The 18,354-nt window shown below is 45.2% G+C and overlaps 1 pseudogene; it reads right to left on the bottom strand.

Annotated features, from left to right (window-relative positions):
- Window positions 1–942: 942 nt before the first annotated feature.
- LOC123045804 (importin subunit beta-1-like) lies at window positions 943–5,371 on the bottom strand (annotated as a pseudogene).
- Window positions 5,372–18,354: the final 12,983 nt, after the last annotated feature.

Genomic DNA, 18,354 nt, shown 5'->3' on the forward strand with positions numbered 1-18,354 from the left:
GGGGAGGAGGGGGTCATGGCGCCGAGGAGCGCGGCGGCGCGGAGAGGTGGACCCCGGGGCCGGAGTGGCCGCCGGCGGGACTAGGCTAGGCACGGGGGGCGGAGCTAGGCGGACGGGGCGGTTTAGAGTCAGATTATAAGTTCCGTGGGTCCTTGGAGAGATTGTTGTTACGCTGCTCGGGGGGGGGGGGGGGGGGGGGGGGGGGGGGGGCGAGGCGCGGGGCCTCGTGGGTCCTTGGTGCGGGGCCGCTACGTTGCTTGGCTGGAGCTCCTGCCAGCGACAAGCAGCCGAGGGCGCAGCTAGAGATGAGATGCGCAAACAGAGCTGGAAGCTGTCGCTGGAGCACACCGGAGAGTGAGACGGACGACGAGGTTGCCGTGGACATCCCCACGGATATGTTGCTCTTGTCCATGGCCTCGCCGCCATGGCTCGGGCACAACTTCCGTTGACTTTTTTTTGGCGTAGCAGGAAGATGAAGTGGATTAGTAATTTCCATCCATGCCCTGACTTGGACCAAGGACAGCATGAAACGAGGAAGCTGAGGGGACGTATTGATTGCAAGCTCGCAGCCGGCGACGTCCGAGTTCAAAATGGAGTCGTGCTAGGGGAATGGAAGTGAAACTACACGCCTACACGGGTATGCTTCCCAAGTACAGTAGCTCCTGGAAGGGGAATTCTCTTACGACTGTATTCCACCGGTTTCTTTATGAGAGCAAGTAAATTATACGGTGATCCAAGCGGGGCCCTCTACGCTCTAATGTTAAGAGTTTTAGGCTTTACGCTCTACTTCGTCTTCTCCAATATTAGAGTTTTACTCCCTCCGTTATGAATTAGTTGTCTCGGAAATAGATGTATCTAGAACTAAAATACATCTAGATACATCCATTTCTACGACAAGTAATTCCGAACGGAGGGAGTACCTCTTAAGCTCCACAGCTCCAATCAAGCAAGTTTACACACTTTAGTTTTAGCTTTAGGCTAATAAGACATAGGGTTTAGGCTGACAAGACCTAGGGCTCATCTCACACACAATATAAGATCTCTCCATCCCACAATATAATAAGATCTTTTTTTCAAGCTAACTTTGAAAAAGGATACATTGTGGGATGGAGGACTAAAAGGGCAAGGGAGTCCCAAGGGAACTAGTCCTTTACTAAAAACCATAATAGACAGAGAGGTTCCAACCAACACCTAGTATCAACAGTCATACAAATTCGGTGTACCAAAATAAAGCACAATTTAGTTCCTCATCACTTGCCTACTAATAAACCCTTCCTTCCTTCATCAATACAATTAATCGCTCTGACCAAGCCCGCACCCTCATAGGTAGTAGAGACAAAGCATCAACTCCTGCCATGGCCACACTTGTATCCCTAAAAAAAGGAAATAATCAATTAATGACTATATGACATATAACTCTAAGTACATACTATAGCCAAAAAAAGAAAAAAGGAAAAAGGCATATCTACCTTCTCTTGGTGTTGCTCTGGTCATCTTCAATAAATTCATACAGAGCCATTCCTACCTTCATCCCACACTTTGGGTCATTTATGCCCTCCATCATGCCATGGTAAGCCTTGAATATTGACTCTCTAACCTTGCTACCATGATCCTTATCTCCTAACTTCAAATGAGCAGCTTCAGCTTCTCTAAGCTTTTCCAAAACTGGAGGCACGTACTTCTCAAATTTGTCACCAATAGCAACAGCAATCTCTCCAAAGCTTGATAAAATTGACGGTTGAAGTGACAATTCTTGGATACCCTTGTACAGAACTTCCATAATATGATCCCAGGATGGCACCACTTCTTCCTCTTTTCCCAAGATATGACAGATACTGCACATCACTCCTATGTAAACCGGAGAGAGTCGTTTCACATTAAAATATTGTAGGAGGATAGGCATGTGTTGTCCAAAATGACAACCAATGGCATGAGCAAGAGCACCAATGGCAAGTGCTGCTCGATCACGTGCAGTAGGATTGTCACTCGTTAAGACACGGCACAAAGGAGCAATAAACAGCTAGCAGAGTCCCTAAGTGTGAATGCTGCCTCCACCTCGAAGTTGCTCGTGCCCAGCTGCTTCATTGAGAGTTCAAGTAGACCACAATGCAAGACCTCAAGAAGGCCACGGTTCTTCCTCTCATCTGATGACATTGCTTCACCATGACCTTTAACCACAGTGCTCAACCTCCTGAAGATTTGAGACATTAATCCAATAAGAGCATCACAAATTTCTAGTTCTTCAATGTTGCTCACTCTCACGATCTCACTCAATGCTTTATAAGTAGATGCACATGGTGGAATCCTAAAAGGGGTCTCCTTAACAAGTTCTGAAGCAGAAAGGAGGGCATCAATAAGAGGCTTAACAAAAGGTGTAAGCTCAGATGACTTGGACGTGGACTTTGCATCCTCTCTATAACCTCTTGCAAGAAAATATATAGCTCCATACACTTCAATGGACACTTGAGGGACATCTTTGCTCATCTTTATTAAGAGTGTCATGATCCTAGGAAAGTCCACCACCTCATTTTTTATGATTCTATTTGCTCCCACAAGCTCAAACACCCGTCCAAGAATCCATGCAGCCCTCCCTCTTACACCTTCACCTTCCTGAGGATCTTCCATCATGCGAACCAATAAAGGAACTACAGGAGCAAGTTGATTAACAGAGGGACCTTCAAGGATAAAACCTAATGGATAAATGGCCATCATGCGACTAGGCCCATTGATATTCTCATGAACAAATTTCATCACAAGGGGGACAACTTTATCCTTCATAGTTCTAGTGGCCAGGCCTAGGCATGTCATGAAAATGTCTTGCACACTCTCATCTTCCACTTGTTCCCAGATGTCGTCAAGGTTTACTCCCTCTTGTTCTGCACTCACGGAAATGTCCATGTCCTCTAAATTATCATCTCCCTCTTCTTCTCCCTCTTCTTCTACACTCATGGAAACGACTTCTTGTTCTTTTTTCTCTTTTTCCAAGTTTTTCTCTTTTTCCATGTAAGCTTCTAGGAGAGGTTGAACAAATGAACAAAGATGACCAATAAAGATAGAGTCTCCTCCTCCTCCTCCTCCTCCTCCTTCTTCTTCTTCTTCTTCTTCATCTTCTTCTTCATCTTCTTCTTCTTCTTCTTCTCGGCAATTAATCTCTTTTCGGCAAATAGTGTTCCACAACTCAATACATTGGACTCTGAGTGATTCTTCATCTTCTTTCACTTTCAAAGCTTCCACTGTAAGACTCACTATGATTTCCATGTGGGGTAATAATTTGGTATGATATCTGGATGCAACTACAACAAGGCACTCAAATGCCGCCTCTTTGATCTTGGTTTCCTTGGATCGAGAGGCACCATCACAAACTGCAGCCACTATAGAACTGCTGCCACTTTCCTCTTCAAGCTTAGCAAGCTCAATAAACTTAAGAATGTTGAGTAGAGCTTTAAGAGCTGCGAGACGAACTTGAGAACTTGGCTCTCCTCCCTCCTCCATTTTCACTTCATTGATGACACTAGCGAGAACAGCATCCACTTGATCCTCCTTCAGAACATAAGGGCTCTCCTCGAAGACATACTCGAGCACCTCTAGAGTTGCTTGCTTTAGGGAAGAAGATGGCATTGACATGTTCCCCACCAATTTGCCAATGAGCTCCTCCCATTGATTCCTTGGTATCTCAATGCATGCAACCCATGCAATAACTTTTGCAATAATTTTTGATGAGCGGCGCCTTGAATCACAATTGGATTCTAGAGTCAGGAGCAAGTTCTCCTTAATCTGTGATTGGATAGATGGATCGAGGCTGAGCCATTTTCGACTCCCTAGATCGTCGAGTGCAGGCTCCCCTGAGTCCAAGGAGTTCTTAAGGATGATACCAGCAAGTATGCTAGACTCTTCTGGAGTCTCCTCCCTCAAGAGCTGAGATGATAAACCTAGGAGGAAGTTGGAAAGGTCAAGATCATGGAGCTGCTTTAGTTTGCCTTCTGCTACTGACCGTAGGTTGTCATCTCCTTGACAAGCATTTGCGAGAAGAATATCAATTGATTGATCCATATCAAGTGCCTGGGCAAACATCAAACATCATAACTTGTGAGATAGAGGGAAAAGCAACAAAATTAACCCCCCAAAAAAGGAATCTAAGAACCACAGATGAACCAAATGGATGCAGAACTAGTTGTTAGTTACTAGAACATAAATTACATTCAAATGAGTCAAACAGCAACAATCACACAACTTAAAACACTACGAGGAATCTTGAAGTCACAACTAAAATATTAGCACGAGAAGAAACACTAGAGAAATAGTAGACTCGCTCATGAATAATTGATAGTATCCACATGTCCAAAAGAAAAAGATAGTATCCCTCAACTTTACCAATAATCATAGCTTACAACAAAACAAGGAGCAAATTTACAGCAATGCTTTGAGAACAAAAGATTATAATACTACTTTAAATGCTGTCTCAAATAGGGATTGAGATCATGAGTTACATGATGAGGAGTTAGAGAGGCATAGTTGGTTGCAACACAAAGGCATGACCATTAGATTCTAAGGGATAATACCTTATAGGGAAAATTGATGGATAAATGGGTATATCTTTGAACCTTAATAGAATACAATATCTTAAGTGTCAAAAAATAAAGAATTTTACAACAAGGCTTCCAACACAAAATACATGAAAGTAAGGAGGCCACACCAAAATTCCTACATTTTCAAGTTTAAGATACGAGATGGGCTAGTTCAACAACTTGGTGCTTCACAAGACAAGAGGGAAACTCAACATCCTCTAAGTACGATCGAGAACTAAAACCTACAGAATAATCCAAGGAAGCATATAAGCTCCGGTTTAAAATCTACACAGTAATCCAAGAGGAGGCCAACTCAATTCTCTACCTCACTAGAGAGAACCCCCATTCTCTAGCTCACAAGAAAAAACAGGTCAATCACTGGCACACCTACATGGATACATACATCAGATTGAGATCTAGAAAATTTAAGAGAAAAAGAGGGCAAACCACAAGATAGAAACTCAATAAACACAGAGAAAAGTCCTTACCTAGATCCTTAGGCAAAAGATACTAGTTAGAGAAAGAGAGTCGGTTTGAGGCAGCTTCCCATGGACTTCGAATTTTTTTTATTCTAGGTGGGGATTAGGGTTAGGGATGGAAAGGAGAATGATGGGAAGAGTAGGTAGCCAGATCTTACCAGCGGTTCCACAGACAAAGGAGCGAAAGAAACCCCTCCACTGGTGCCCCTATCCTCACTCCGGAGTCGGATGGATCCAGTGGCGGTGGCGGTGGCGGTGGCTGGTGGGAGTCGGATGGATCCGCGGTGGCGGTGGTGGGGTGGGGTGGGGTGCGGCGGAGCGCGGATATGAAGGGAAGGCCAACTGAAAATTTAATTCTAATAAGGGCTGCCTACAACTTCTTTGCCGCGAGTTTACGACCAATTTACTTGCCACTGCCACTCCATATGAATCGTAAGATTCTGCTCGAAAAAGTAAGATTCGGTATCGGCTCTATTTTTTATTTATTTCTTGCAGGATTCTTATTCTTGGTGGAGCACGTAGAGTTCGTTCCTTTTGAGAATCATCCATTTCAAACCGCATCACCTTGTTTGAGAATCCTCAACGGAGTACAATTTCTTTTTTCAAACCTCTGGACTATATATGCTATAGCATAGCACTGGACGCCGTGTACCAAAAGAGCTTTTCGGTAAGGCGAATCACTCCTTAAGATTCCTCATCATGAGTAACTACAAAAAAAGGTGCATGACCATGTCTGCTCACGAGCAAGCGAAGCTATGCTATCTGATGCTAAATCTAGCATATTTGGCTAGATCTGCTAGGGATTTACTCGAATAATTATCTGTTATATTTTAACTTCATCTTCGCAATTTGTGTTTGATGAATCATGATTTCTCAAAGTTTATTTACTCGAATAATTATCTGTTATATTTTAACTTCATCTTCGCAATTTGTGTTTGATGAATCATGATTTCTCAAAGTTTAACATAAATTTAGATTTTGGACATTTACTGAGAAATTGCAGCTAGGTGTTATGAGCATGATCAGAGAATAATTGGAGGACGAGGAAGAAAATTTTCATGATTTTGCCAAGTTCGTCGCCATGCTCCACCCACACTTGGCTGCGCACCGGAGACACCGACATCGCCTTCCTTCGCCTGCGCGCCGCCCACCGCAACCGGCGAAACCGCATCCACGAGCTCCGCGTGGGTGACGACACTATTTCCGACCCCATGGCCATGGCCGAGGCCGCTTTCTCCCACTTCTCTGGCCTGCTCGGCACGGCCGACCACCGAGAACACACCATCGCCCTCGATGCGATCGATGACAGATCCTTCGACCTCTCCGCGCTTGACCAGCGCTTCTCGGCCGACGAGATCTGGTCTGCCGTCCGCCAGCTCCCTCACGGCAAAGCGCCTGGGCCCGACGGCTTCACGGTGGAATTCCTCATCGCCGCGTGGGACATCATCCGCGACGACTTCGTCGAGGCCTTTGGCAAGCTCTACAACCTTAACGGCCGCAGTTTCCACAAGCTGAACGAGGCCCTGCTCACCCTCCTTCCCAAGCACCCGGAAGCCTCGTCCCTCGCCGAGTATAGGCCGATCAGCCTCATCCATCTGTTCGCCAAGCTGTTTGCCAAGGTCCTCTCCCTCCGGCTCGCGCCGCGTCTCGGCGAGCTTATCTCCACCAACCAGAGCGCCTTCATTGCTGGCCATAGCATCCACGACTGTTGGGGAACGTAGCAGAAATTCAAAAATTTTCCTACGTATCACCAAGATCTATCTATGGAGAGACCAGCAACGAGTAGAAAGAGAGTGCATCTACATACCCTTGTAGATCGCTAAGCGGAAGCGTTCAAGTGAACGGGGTTGATGGAGTCGTACTCGTCGTGATTCAGATCACCGATGATCCTAGTGCCGAACGGACGGCACCTCCGCGTTCAACACACGTACAGCTCGACGATGTCTCCCACGCCTTGATCCAGCAAGGAGACAGGGAGAGGTTGAGGAAGACTCCATCCAGCAGCAGCACAACGGCGTGGTGGTGATGGAGGAGCGTGGCAATCCTGCAGGGCTTCGCCAAGCACCTACGGGAGAGGAGGAGGTGTCACGGGAGGGAGGGAGGCGCCAAGGGCTCAGGTATGGATGCCCTCCCTCCCCTCCACTATATATAGGGGCAGGGGAGAGGGGGGGGAGGCGCAGCCTTGCCCCTTACTCCAAGAAAGGGGTGCGGCCAAGAGGGGGGGAGGAGTCCATCCTCCCCAAGGCACCTCGGAGGTGTCTTCCCCCTTTAGGACTCTCCCCTTTTTCCTATATCTTGGCGCATGGGCCTCTAGGGGCTGGTGCCTGAAGGAAATATGCCCTAGAGGCAATAATAAAGTTATTATTTATTTCCTTATAATCATGATAAATGTTTATTATTCATGCTAAAATTGTATTTACCGGAAACATAATACATGTGTGAATACATAGACAAACATAGTGTCACTAGTATGCCTCTACTTGACTAGCTCATTAATCAAAGATGGTTATGTTTCCTAACCATGAAACAAAGAGTTGTTATTTGATTAACGAGGTCACATCATTAGTAGAATGATCTGATTGACATGACCCATTCCATTAGCTTAGCACCCGATCGTTTAGTATGTTGCTATTGCTTTCTTCATGACTTATACATGTTCCTATGACTATGAGATTATGCAACTCCCGTTTACCGGAGGAACACTTTGGGTACTACCAAACGTCACAACGTAACTGGGTGATTATAAAGGAGTACTACAGGTGTCTCCAATGGTCGATGTTGGGTTGGCGTATTTCGAGATTAGGATTTGTCACTCCGATTGTCGGAGAGGTATCTCTGGGCCCTCTCGGTAATACACATCACATAAGCCTTGCAAGCATTACAACTAATATGTTAGTTGTGAGATGATGTATTACGGAACGAGTAAAGAGACTTGCCGGTAACGAGATTGAACTAGGTATTGGATACCGACGATCGAATCTCGGGCAAGTAACATACCGATGACAAAGGGAACAACGTATGTTGTTATGCGGTCTGACCGATAAAGATCTTCGTAGAATATGTAGGAGCCAATATGGGCATCCAGGTCCCGCTATTGGTTATTGACCGGAGACGTGTCTCGGTCATGTCTACATTGTTCTCGAACCCGTAGGGTCCGCACGCTTAAGGTTACGATGACAGTTATATTATGAGTTTATGCATTTTGATGTACCGAAGGTTGTTCGGAGTCCCGGATGTGATCACGGACATGACGAGGAGTCTCGAAATGGTCGAGACATAAAGATTGATATATTGGAAGCCTATGTTTGGACATCGGAAGTGTTCCGGGTGAAATCGGGATTTTACCGGGTTACCGGGAGGTTACCGGAACCCCCCGGGAGCCATATGGGCCTTCATGGGCCTTAGTGGAAAGGAGAAAGGGGCAGCCCAAGGGGGCTGCGCGCCTCCCCCTTCCCCTAGTCCTATTAGGACTAGGAGAGGTGGCCGGCCACCCCTCTCCCTCTTTCCCCCTTGGGAATCCTAGTTGGAATAGGATTGGGGGGGGGGAGTCCTACTCCCGGTAGGAGTAGGACTCCTCCTGCGCCTCTCTCTCTTGGCCGGCGCCCCCTCCCCCCTTGGCTCCTTTATATACTGAGGTAGGGGCACCCCAAACACACAAGTTGACACAAGTTGATCCACGTGATCGATTCCTTAGCCGTGTGCGGTGCCCCCTGCCACCATATTCCTCGATAATACTGTAGCGGAGTTTAGGCGAAGCCCTGCTGCTGTAGTTCATCAAGATCGTCACCACGCCGTCGTGCTGACGGAACTCTTCCCCGACACTTTGCTGGATCGGAGTCCGGGGATCGTCATCGAGCTGAACGTGTGCTCGAACTCGGAGGTGCCGTAGTTTCGGTGCTTGATCGGTTGGATCGTGAAGACGTACGACTACTTCCTCTACGTCGTGTCATCGCTTCCGCAGTCGGTCTGCGTAGGGTACGTAGACAATACTCTCCCCTCGTTGCTATGCATCACATGATCTTGCGTGTGCGTAGGAAATTTTTTGAAATTACTACGAAACCCAACAGTGGCATCCGAGCCTAGGTTATTGATGTTGATGTTATATGCACGAGTAGAACACAAGTAAGTTGTGGACGATACAAGTCATACTGCCTACCAGCATGTCATACTTTGGTTCGGCGGTATTGTTGGACGAGACGACCCGGACCAACCTTACGCGTACGCTTACGCGAGACCGGTTCCCTCGACGTGCTTTGCACAGAGATGGCTTGCGGGCGACTGCCTCTCCAACTTTAGTTGAACCAAGTATGGCTACGCCCGGTCCTTGCGAAGGTTAAAACGGAGTCTATTTGACAAACTATCGTTGTGGTTTTGATGCGTAGGTGAGATTGGTTCTTACTTAAGCCCGTAGCAGCCACGTAAAACATGCAACAACAAAGTAGAGGACGTCTAACTTGTTTTTGCAGGGCATGTTGTGATGTGATATGGTCAAGGCATGATGCTGAATTTTATTGTATGAGATGATCATGTTTTGTAACCAAGTTATCGGCAACTGGCAGGAGCCATATGGTTGTCGCTTTATTGTATGCAATGCAATCGCGATGTAATGCTTTACTTTATTACTAAACGGTAGTGATAGTCGTGGAAGCATAAGATTGGCGAGACGACAACGATGCTACGATGGAGATCAAGGTGTCGCGCCGGTGACGATGGTGATCATGACGGTGCTTCGGAGATGGAGATCACAAGCACAAGATGATGATGGCCATATCATATCACTTATATTGATTGCATGTGATGTTTATCTTTTTATGCATCTTATCTTGCTTTGATTGACGGTAGCATTATAAGATGATCTCTCACTAAATTATCAAGAAGTGTTCTCCCTGAGTATGCACCGTTGCCAAAGTTCGTCGTGCCCAGACACCACGTGATGATCGGGTGTGATAAGCTCTACGTCCATCTACAACGGGTGCAAGCCAGTTTTGCACACGCAGAATACTCAGGTTAAACTTGACGAGCCTAGCATATGCAGATATGGCCTCGGAACACGGAGACCGAAAGGTCGAGCGTGAATCATATAGTAGATATGATCAACATAACGATGTTCACCATTGAAAACTACTCCATCTCACGTGATGATCGGTTATGGTTTAGTTGATTTGGATCACGTGATCACTTAGAGGATTAGAGGGATGTCTATCTAAGTGGGAGTTCTTTAGTAATATGATTAATTGAACTTAAAATTTATCATGAACTTAGTCCCTGATAGTATCTTGCTTGTTTATGTTGATTGTAGATAGATGGCTCGTGCTGTTGTTCCGTTAAATTTTAATGCGTTCCTTGAGAAAGCAAAGTTGAAAGATGATGGTAGCAATTACACGGACTGGGTCCGTAACTTGAGGATTATCCTCATTGCTGCACAGAAGAATTACGTCCTGGAAGCACCGCTGGGTGCCAGGCCTGCTGCTGGAGCAACGCCAGATGTTATGAACGTCTGGCAGAGCAAAGCTGATGACTACTCAATAGTTCAGTGTGCCATGCTTTACGGCTTAGAATCGGGACTTCAACGACGTTTTGAACGTCATGGAGCATATGAGATGTTCCAGGAGTTGAAGTTAATATTTCAAGCAAATGCCCGGATTGAGAGATATGAAGTCTCCAATAAGTTCTATAGCTGCAAGATGGAGGAGAACAGTTCTGTCAGTGAGCATATACTCAAAATGTCTGGGTATAATAATCACTTGATTCAATTGGGAGTTAATCTTCCGGATGATTGCGTCATCGACAGAATTCTCCAATCACTGCCACCAAGCTACAAGAGCTTCGTGATGAACTATAATATGCAAGGGATGAACAAGACTATTCCCGAGCTCTTCGCAATGCTGAAAGCTGCGGAGGTAGAAATCAAAAAGGAGCATCAAGTGTTGATGGTTAACAAAACCACTAGTTTCAAGAAAAAGGGCAAAGGAAAGAAGAAAGGGAACTTCAAGAAGAACAGCAAGCAAGTTGCTGCTCAAGATAAGAAACCCAAGTCTGGACCTAAGCCTGAAACTGAGTGCTTCTACTGCAAGCAGACTGGTCACTGGAAGCGGAACTGCCCCAAGTATTTGGCGGATAAGAAGGATGGCAAGGTGAACAAAGGTATATATGATATACATGTTATTGATGTGTACCTTACTAGAGCTCGCAGTAGCACCTGGGTATTTGATACTGGTTCTGTTGCTAATATTTGCAACTCGAAACAGGGACTACAGAATAAGCGGGCACTGGCAAAGGACGAGGTGACGATGCGCGTGGGAAACGGTTCCAAAGTCGATGTGATCGCGGTCGGCACGCTACCTCTACATCTACCTTCGGGATTAATATTAGACCTAAATAATTGTTATTTGGTGCCAGCGTTGAGCATGAACATTATATCTGGATCTTGTTTAATGCGAGACGGTTATTCATTTAAATCAGAGAATAATGGTTGTTCTATTTATATGAGTAATATCTTTTATGGTCATGCACCCTTGAAGAGTGGTCTATTCTTATTGAATCTCGATAGTAGTAATACACATATTCATAATGTTGAAACCAAAAGATGCAGAGTTGATAATGAAAGTGCAACTTATTTGTGGCACTGTCGTTTAGGTCATATCGGTGTAAAACGCATGAAGAAACTCCATACTAATGGACTTTTGGAACCACTTGATTATGAATCACTTGGTACTTGCGAACCGTGCCTCATGGGCAAGATGACTAAAACACCGTTCTCCGGTACTATGGAGAGAGCAACAGATTTGTTGGAAATCATACATACCGATGTATGTGGTCCGATGAATATTGAGGCTCGTGGCGGATATCGTTATTTTCTCACCTTCACAGATGATTTGAGCAGATATGGATATATCTACTTAATGAAGCATAAGTCTGAAACATTTGAAAAGTTCAAAGAATTTCAGAGTGAAGTTGAAAATCATCGTAACAAGAAAATAAAGTTTCTACGATCTGATCGTGGAGGAGAATATTTGAGTTACGAGTTTGGTGTACATTTGAAAAACTGTGGAATAGTTTCACAACTCACGCCACCCGGAACACCACAGCGCAATGGTGTGTCCGAACGTCGTAATCGTACTTTACTAGATATGGTGCGATCTATGATGTCTCTTATAGATTTACCGCTATCATTTTGGGGTTATGCTTTAGAGACGGCCGCATTCACGTTAAATAGGGCACCATCAAAATCCGTTGAGACGACGCCTCATGAACTATGGTTTGGCAAGAAACCAAAGTTGTCGTTTCTTAAAGTTTGGGGCTGCGATGCTTATGTGAAAAAGCTTCAACCTGATAAGCTCGAACCCAAATCGGAGAAATGTGTCTTCATAGGATACCCAAAGGAAACTGTTGGGTACACCTTCTATCACAGATCCGAAGGCAAAACATTCGTTGCTAAGAATGGATCATTTCTAGAGAAGGAGTTTCTCTCGAAAGAAGTGAGTGGGAGGAAAGTAGAACTTGACGAGGTAACTGTACCTGCTCCCTTACTGGAGAGTAGTTCATCACAGAAAACTGTTTCAGTGACACCTACACCGGTTAGTGAGGAAGCCAATGATAATGATCATGAAACTTCAGATCAAGATACTACTGAACCACGTAGATCAACCAGAGTAAGATCCGCGCCAGAGTGGTACGGAAATCCTGTTCTGGAAGTCATGCTACTAGATCATGATGAACCTACGAACTATGAAGAAGCGATGGTGAGCCCAGATTCCGCAAAGTGGCTTGAAGCCATGAAATCTGAGATGGGATCCATGTATGAGAACAAAGTATGGACTTTGGTTGACTTGCCCGATGATCGGCAAGCAATTGAGAATAAATGGATCTTTAAGAAGAAGACTGACGCTGATGGTAATGTTACTGTCTACAAAGCTCGACTTGTCGCAAAAGGTTTTCGACAAGTTCAAGGGATTGACTACGATGAGACCTTCTCACCCGTAGCGATGCTTAAGTCCGTCCGAATCATGTTAGCGATTGCCGCATTTTATGATTATGAAATTTGGCAGATGGATGTCAAAACTGCATTCCTGAATGGATTTCTGGAAGAAGAGTTGTATATGATGCAACCAGAAGGTTTTGTCGATCCAAAGGGAGCTAACAAAGTGTGCAAGCTCCAGCGATCCATTTATGGACTGGTGCAAGCCTCTCGGAGTTGGAATAAACGTTTTGATAGTGTGATCAAAGCATTTGGTTTTATACAGACTTTCGGAGAAGCCTGTATTTACAAGAAAGTGAGTGGGAGCTCTGTAGCATTTCTGATATTATATGTGGATGACATATTACTGATTGGAAATGATATAGAATTTCTGGATAGCATAAAGGGATACTTGAATAAAAGTTTTTCAATGAAAGACCTCGGTGAAGCTGCTTACATATTAGGCATTAAGATCTATAGAGATAGATCAAAACGCTTAATTGGACTTTCACAAAGCACATACCTTGACAAAATTTTGAAGAAGTTCAAAATGGATCAAGCAAAGAAAGGGTTCTTGCCTGTGTTACAAGGTGTGAAATTGAGTAAGACTCAATGCCCGACCACTGCAGAAGATAGAGAGAATATGAAAGATGTTCCCTATGCATCAGCCATAGGCTCTATCATGTATGCAATGCTGTGTACCAGACCTGATGTGTGCCTTGCTATAAGTTTAGCAGGGAGGTACCAAAGTAATCCAGGAGTGGATCACTGGACAGCGGTCAAGAACATCCTGAAATACCTGAAAAGGACTAAGGATATGTTTCTCGTATATGGAGGTGACAAAGAGCTCACCGTAAAAGGTTACGTTGATGCAAGCTTTGACACTGATCCGGACGATTCTAAATCGCAAACCGGATACGTGTTTACATTAAACGGTGGAGCTGTCAGTTGGTGCAGTTCTAAACAAAGCGTCGTAGCGGGATCTACATGTGAAGCGGAATACATAGCTGCTTCGGAAGCAGCAAATGAAGGAGTCTGGATGAAGGAGTTCATATCCGATCTAGGTGTCATACCTAGTGCATCGGGTCCAATGAAAATCTTTTGTGACAATACTGGTGCAATTGCCTTAGCAAAGGAATCCAGATTTCACAAAAGGACCAAACACATCAAGAGACGCTTCAACTCCATCCGGGATCTAGTCCAGGTGGGAGACATAGAGATTTGCAAGATACATACGGATCTGAATGTTGCAGACCCGTTGACTAAGCCTCTTCCACGAGCAAAACATGATCAGCACCAAGGCTCCATGGGTGTTAGAATCATTACAGTGTAATCTAGATTATTGACTCTAGTGCAAGTGGGAGACTGAAGGAAATATGCCCTAGAGGCAATAATAAAGTTATTATTTATTTCCTTATAATCATGATAAATGTTTATTATTCATGCTAGAATTGTATTTACCGGAAACATAATACATGTGTGAATACATAGACAAACATAGTGTCACTAGTATGCCTCTACTTGACTAGCTCGTTAATCAAAGATGGTTATGTTTCCTAACCATGAACAAAGAGTTGTTATTTGATTAACGAGGTCACATCATTAGTAGAATGATCTGATTGACATGACCCATTCCATTAGCTTAGCACCCGATCGTTTAGTATGTTGCTATTGCTTTCTTCATGACTTATACATGTTCCTATGACTATGAGATTATGCAACTCCCGTTTACCGGAGGAACACTTTGGGTACTACCAAACGTCACAACGTAACTGGGTGATTATAAAGGAGTACTACAGGTGTCTCCAATGGTCGATGTTGGGTTGGCGTATTTCGAGATTAGGATTTGTCACTCCGATTGTCGGAGAGGTATCTCTGGGCCCTCTCGGTAATACACATCACATAAGCCTTGCAAGCATTACAACTAATATGTTAGTTGTGAGATGATGTATTACGGAACGAGTAAAGAGACTTGCCGGTAACGAGATTGAACTAGGTATTGGATACCGACGATCGAATCTCGGGCAAGTAACATACCGATGACAAAGGGAACAACGTATGTTGTTATGCGGTCTGACCGATAAAGATCTTCGTAGAATATGTAGGAGCCAATATGGGCATCCAGGTCCCGCTATTGGTTATTGACCGGAGACGTGTCTCGGTCATGTCTACATTGTTCTCGAACCCGTAGGGTCCGCACGCTTAAGGTTACGATGACAGTTATATTATGAGTTTATGCATTTTGATGTACCGAAGGTTGTTCGGAGTCCCGGATGTGATCACGGACATGACGAGGAGTCTCGAAATGGTCGAGACATAAAGATTGATATATTGGAAGCCTATGTTTGGACATCGGAAGTGTTCCGGGTGAAATCGGGATTTTACCGGGTTACCGGGAGGTTACCGGAACCCCCCGGGAGCCATATGGGCCTTCATGGGCCTTAGTGGAAAGGAGAAAGGGGCAGCCCAAGGGGGCTGCGCGCCTCCCCCCTTCCCCTAGTCCTATTAGGACTAGGAGAGGTGGCCGGCCACCCCTCTCCCTCTTTCCCCCTTGGGAATCCTAGTTGGAATAGGATTGGGGGGGGGGGGAGTCCTACTCCCGGTAGGAGTAGGACTCCTCCTGCGCCTCTCTCTCTTGGCCGGCGCCCCCTCCCCCCTTGGCTCCTTTATATACTGAGGTAGGGGCACCCCATAACACACAAGTTGACACAAGTTGATCCACGTGATCGATTCCTTAGCCGTGTGCGGTGCCCCCTGCCACCATATTCCTCGATAATACTGTAGCGGAGTTTAGGCGAAGCCCTGCTGTTGTAGTTCATCAAGATCGTCACCACGCCGTCGTGCTGACGGAACTCTTCCCCGACACTTTGCTGGATCGGAGTCCGGGGATCGTCATCGAGCTGAACGTGTGCTCGAACTCGGAGGTGCCGTAGTTTCGGTGCTTGATCGGTTGGATCGTGAAGACGTACGACTACTTCCTCTACGTCGTGTCATCGCTTCCGCAGTCGGTCTGCGTAGGGTACGTAGACAATACTCTTCCCCTCGTTGCTATGCATCACATGATCTTGCGTGTGCGTAGGAAATTTTTTGAAATTACTACGAAACCCAACAGTGCCCTTGGCCCATGTAGGCCAAGGCGCACCCCCTACAGCCCATGTGGCCCCCCGGGGCAGGTGGCCCCACCCGGTGGGCCCCCGGGACCCTTCCGGTGGTCCCGGTACAATACCGATGACCCCGAAACTTGTCCCGATGGCCGAAACAGGACTTCCTATATATAAATCTTTACCTCCGGACCATTCCGGAACTCCTCGTGACGTCCGGGATCTCATCCGGGACTCCGAACAACATTCGGTAACCACATACTAGCTTCCTATATAACCCTAGCGTCATCGAACCTTAAGTGTGTAGACCCTACGGGTTCGGGAGACATGTAGTCATGACCGAGATGTTCTCCGGTCAATAACCAACAGTGGGATCTGGATACCCATGTTGGCTCCCACATGTTCCACGATGATCTCATCGGATGAACCACGATGTCAAGGACTCAATCAATCCCGTATACAATTCCCTTTGTCTAGCGGTATGGTACTTGCCCGAGATTCGATCGTCGGTATACCGATACCTTGTTCAATCTCGTTACCGGCAAGTCTCTTTACTCGTTCCGTAACACATCATCCCGTGATCAACCCCTTGGTCACATTGTGCACATTATGATGATGTCCTACCGAGTGGGCCCAGAGATACCTCTCCGTTTACACGGAGTGACAAAATCCCAATCTCGATTCGTGCCAACCCAACAGACACTTTCAGAGATACCCGTAGTGTACCTTTATAGCCACCCAGTTACGTTGTGACGTTTGGCACACCCAAAGCACTCCTACGGTATCCGGGAGTTGCACAATCTCATGGTCTAAGGAAATGATACTTGACATTAGAAAAGCTTTAGCATACGAACTACATGATCTTGTGCTAGGCTTAGGATTGGGTCTTGTCCATCACATCATTCTCCTAATGATGTGATCCCGTTATCAACGACATCCAATGTCCATGGTCAGGAAACCGTAACCATCTATTGATTAACGAGCTAGTCAACTAGAGGCTTACTAGGGACATGGTGTTGTCTATGTATCCACACATGTATCTGAGTTTCCTATCAATACAATTCTAGCATGGATAATAAACGATTATCATGAACAAGGAAATATAATAATAATCAATTTATTATTGCCTCTAGGGCATATTTCCAACAGTCTCCCACTTGCACTAGAGTCAATAATCCAGTTCACATCGATATGTGATTAACACTCAAGGTCACATCCCCATGTGACTAACACCCAAAGAGTTTACTAGAGTCAATAATCTAGTTCACATTTACCATGTGATTAACACTCGATGAGTTCTGGGTTTGATCATGTTATGCTTGTGAGAGAGGTTATAGTCAACGGGTCTGAACCTTTCAGATCCGTGTGTGCTTTACAAATCTCTATGTCATCTCCTAGATGCAGCTACCACGTTCTATTTGGAGCTATTCCAAATAACTGTTCTACTTGGAGCTATTCTAAATTGTTGCTCCATTATACGTATCCGGTATCTCTACTCAGAGCTATCCGGATAGGTGTTAAGCTTGCATCGACGTAACCCTTTACGACGAACTCTTTTACCACCTCCATAATTGAGAAAATTCCTTAGTCCACTAGTTACTAAGGATAACTTTGACCGCTGTCCTGTGATCCATTCTTGGATCACTCTTGTACCCCTTGACTGACTCATGGTAAAGCACACTTCAGGTGCGGTACACAGCATAGCATACTGTAGAGCCTATGTCTTAAGCATAGGGGACGACCTTCGTTCCTTTCTCTCTATTCTGCCATGGTCGAGCTTTAAGTCTTAACTTCATACCTTACAACTCAGGCAAGAACTCCTTCTTTGACTGATCCATCTTGAACACCTTCAAGATCACGTCAAGGCATGTGCTCATTTTAAATTACTATTAAGCGTTTTGATCTATCCTTATAGATCTTGATGCTCAATGTTCAAGTAGCTTAATCCAGGTTTTCCATTGAAAACACTTTCCAAATAACCCTATATGCTTTCCAGAAATTCTACGTCATTTCTGATCATTAATATGTCAACAACATATACTCATCAGAAATTCTATAGTGCTCCCACTCACTTCTTTGGAAATACAAGTTTCTCATAAACTTTGTATACACCCAAAATCTTTGATCATCTCATCAAAGCGTACATTCCAACTCCGAAATGCTTACTCCAGTCCTTAGAAGGATTGCTAGAGCTTTGCATACTTATTAGCATCTTTCAGGATTGACAAAACCTTCCAGTTGTATCACATACA

The sequence above is a fragment of the Triticum aestivum genome, chromosome 2B (genome assembly GCF_018294505.1).
Source record: "Triticum aestivum cultivar Chinese Spring chromosome 2B, IWGSC CS RefSeq v2.1, whole genome shotgun sequence".
Classification (NCBI taxonomy): Eukaryota; Viridiplantae; Streptophyta; class Magnoliopsida; order Poales; family Poaceae; genus Triticum; species Triticum aestivum.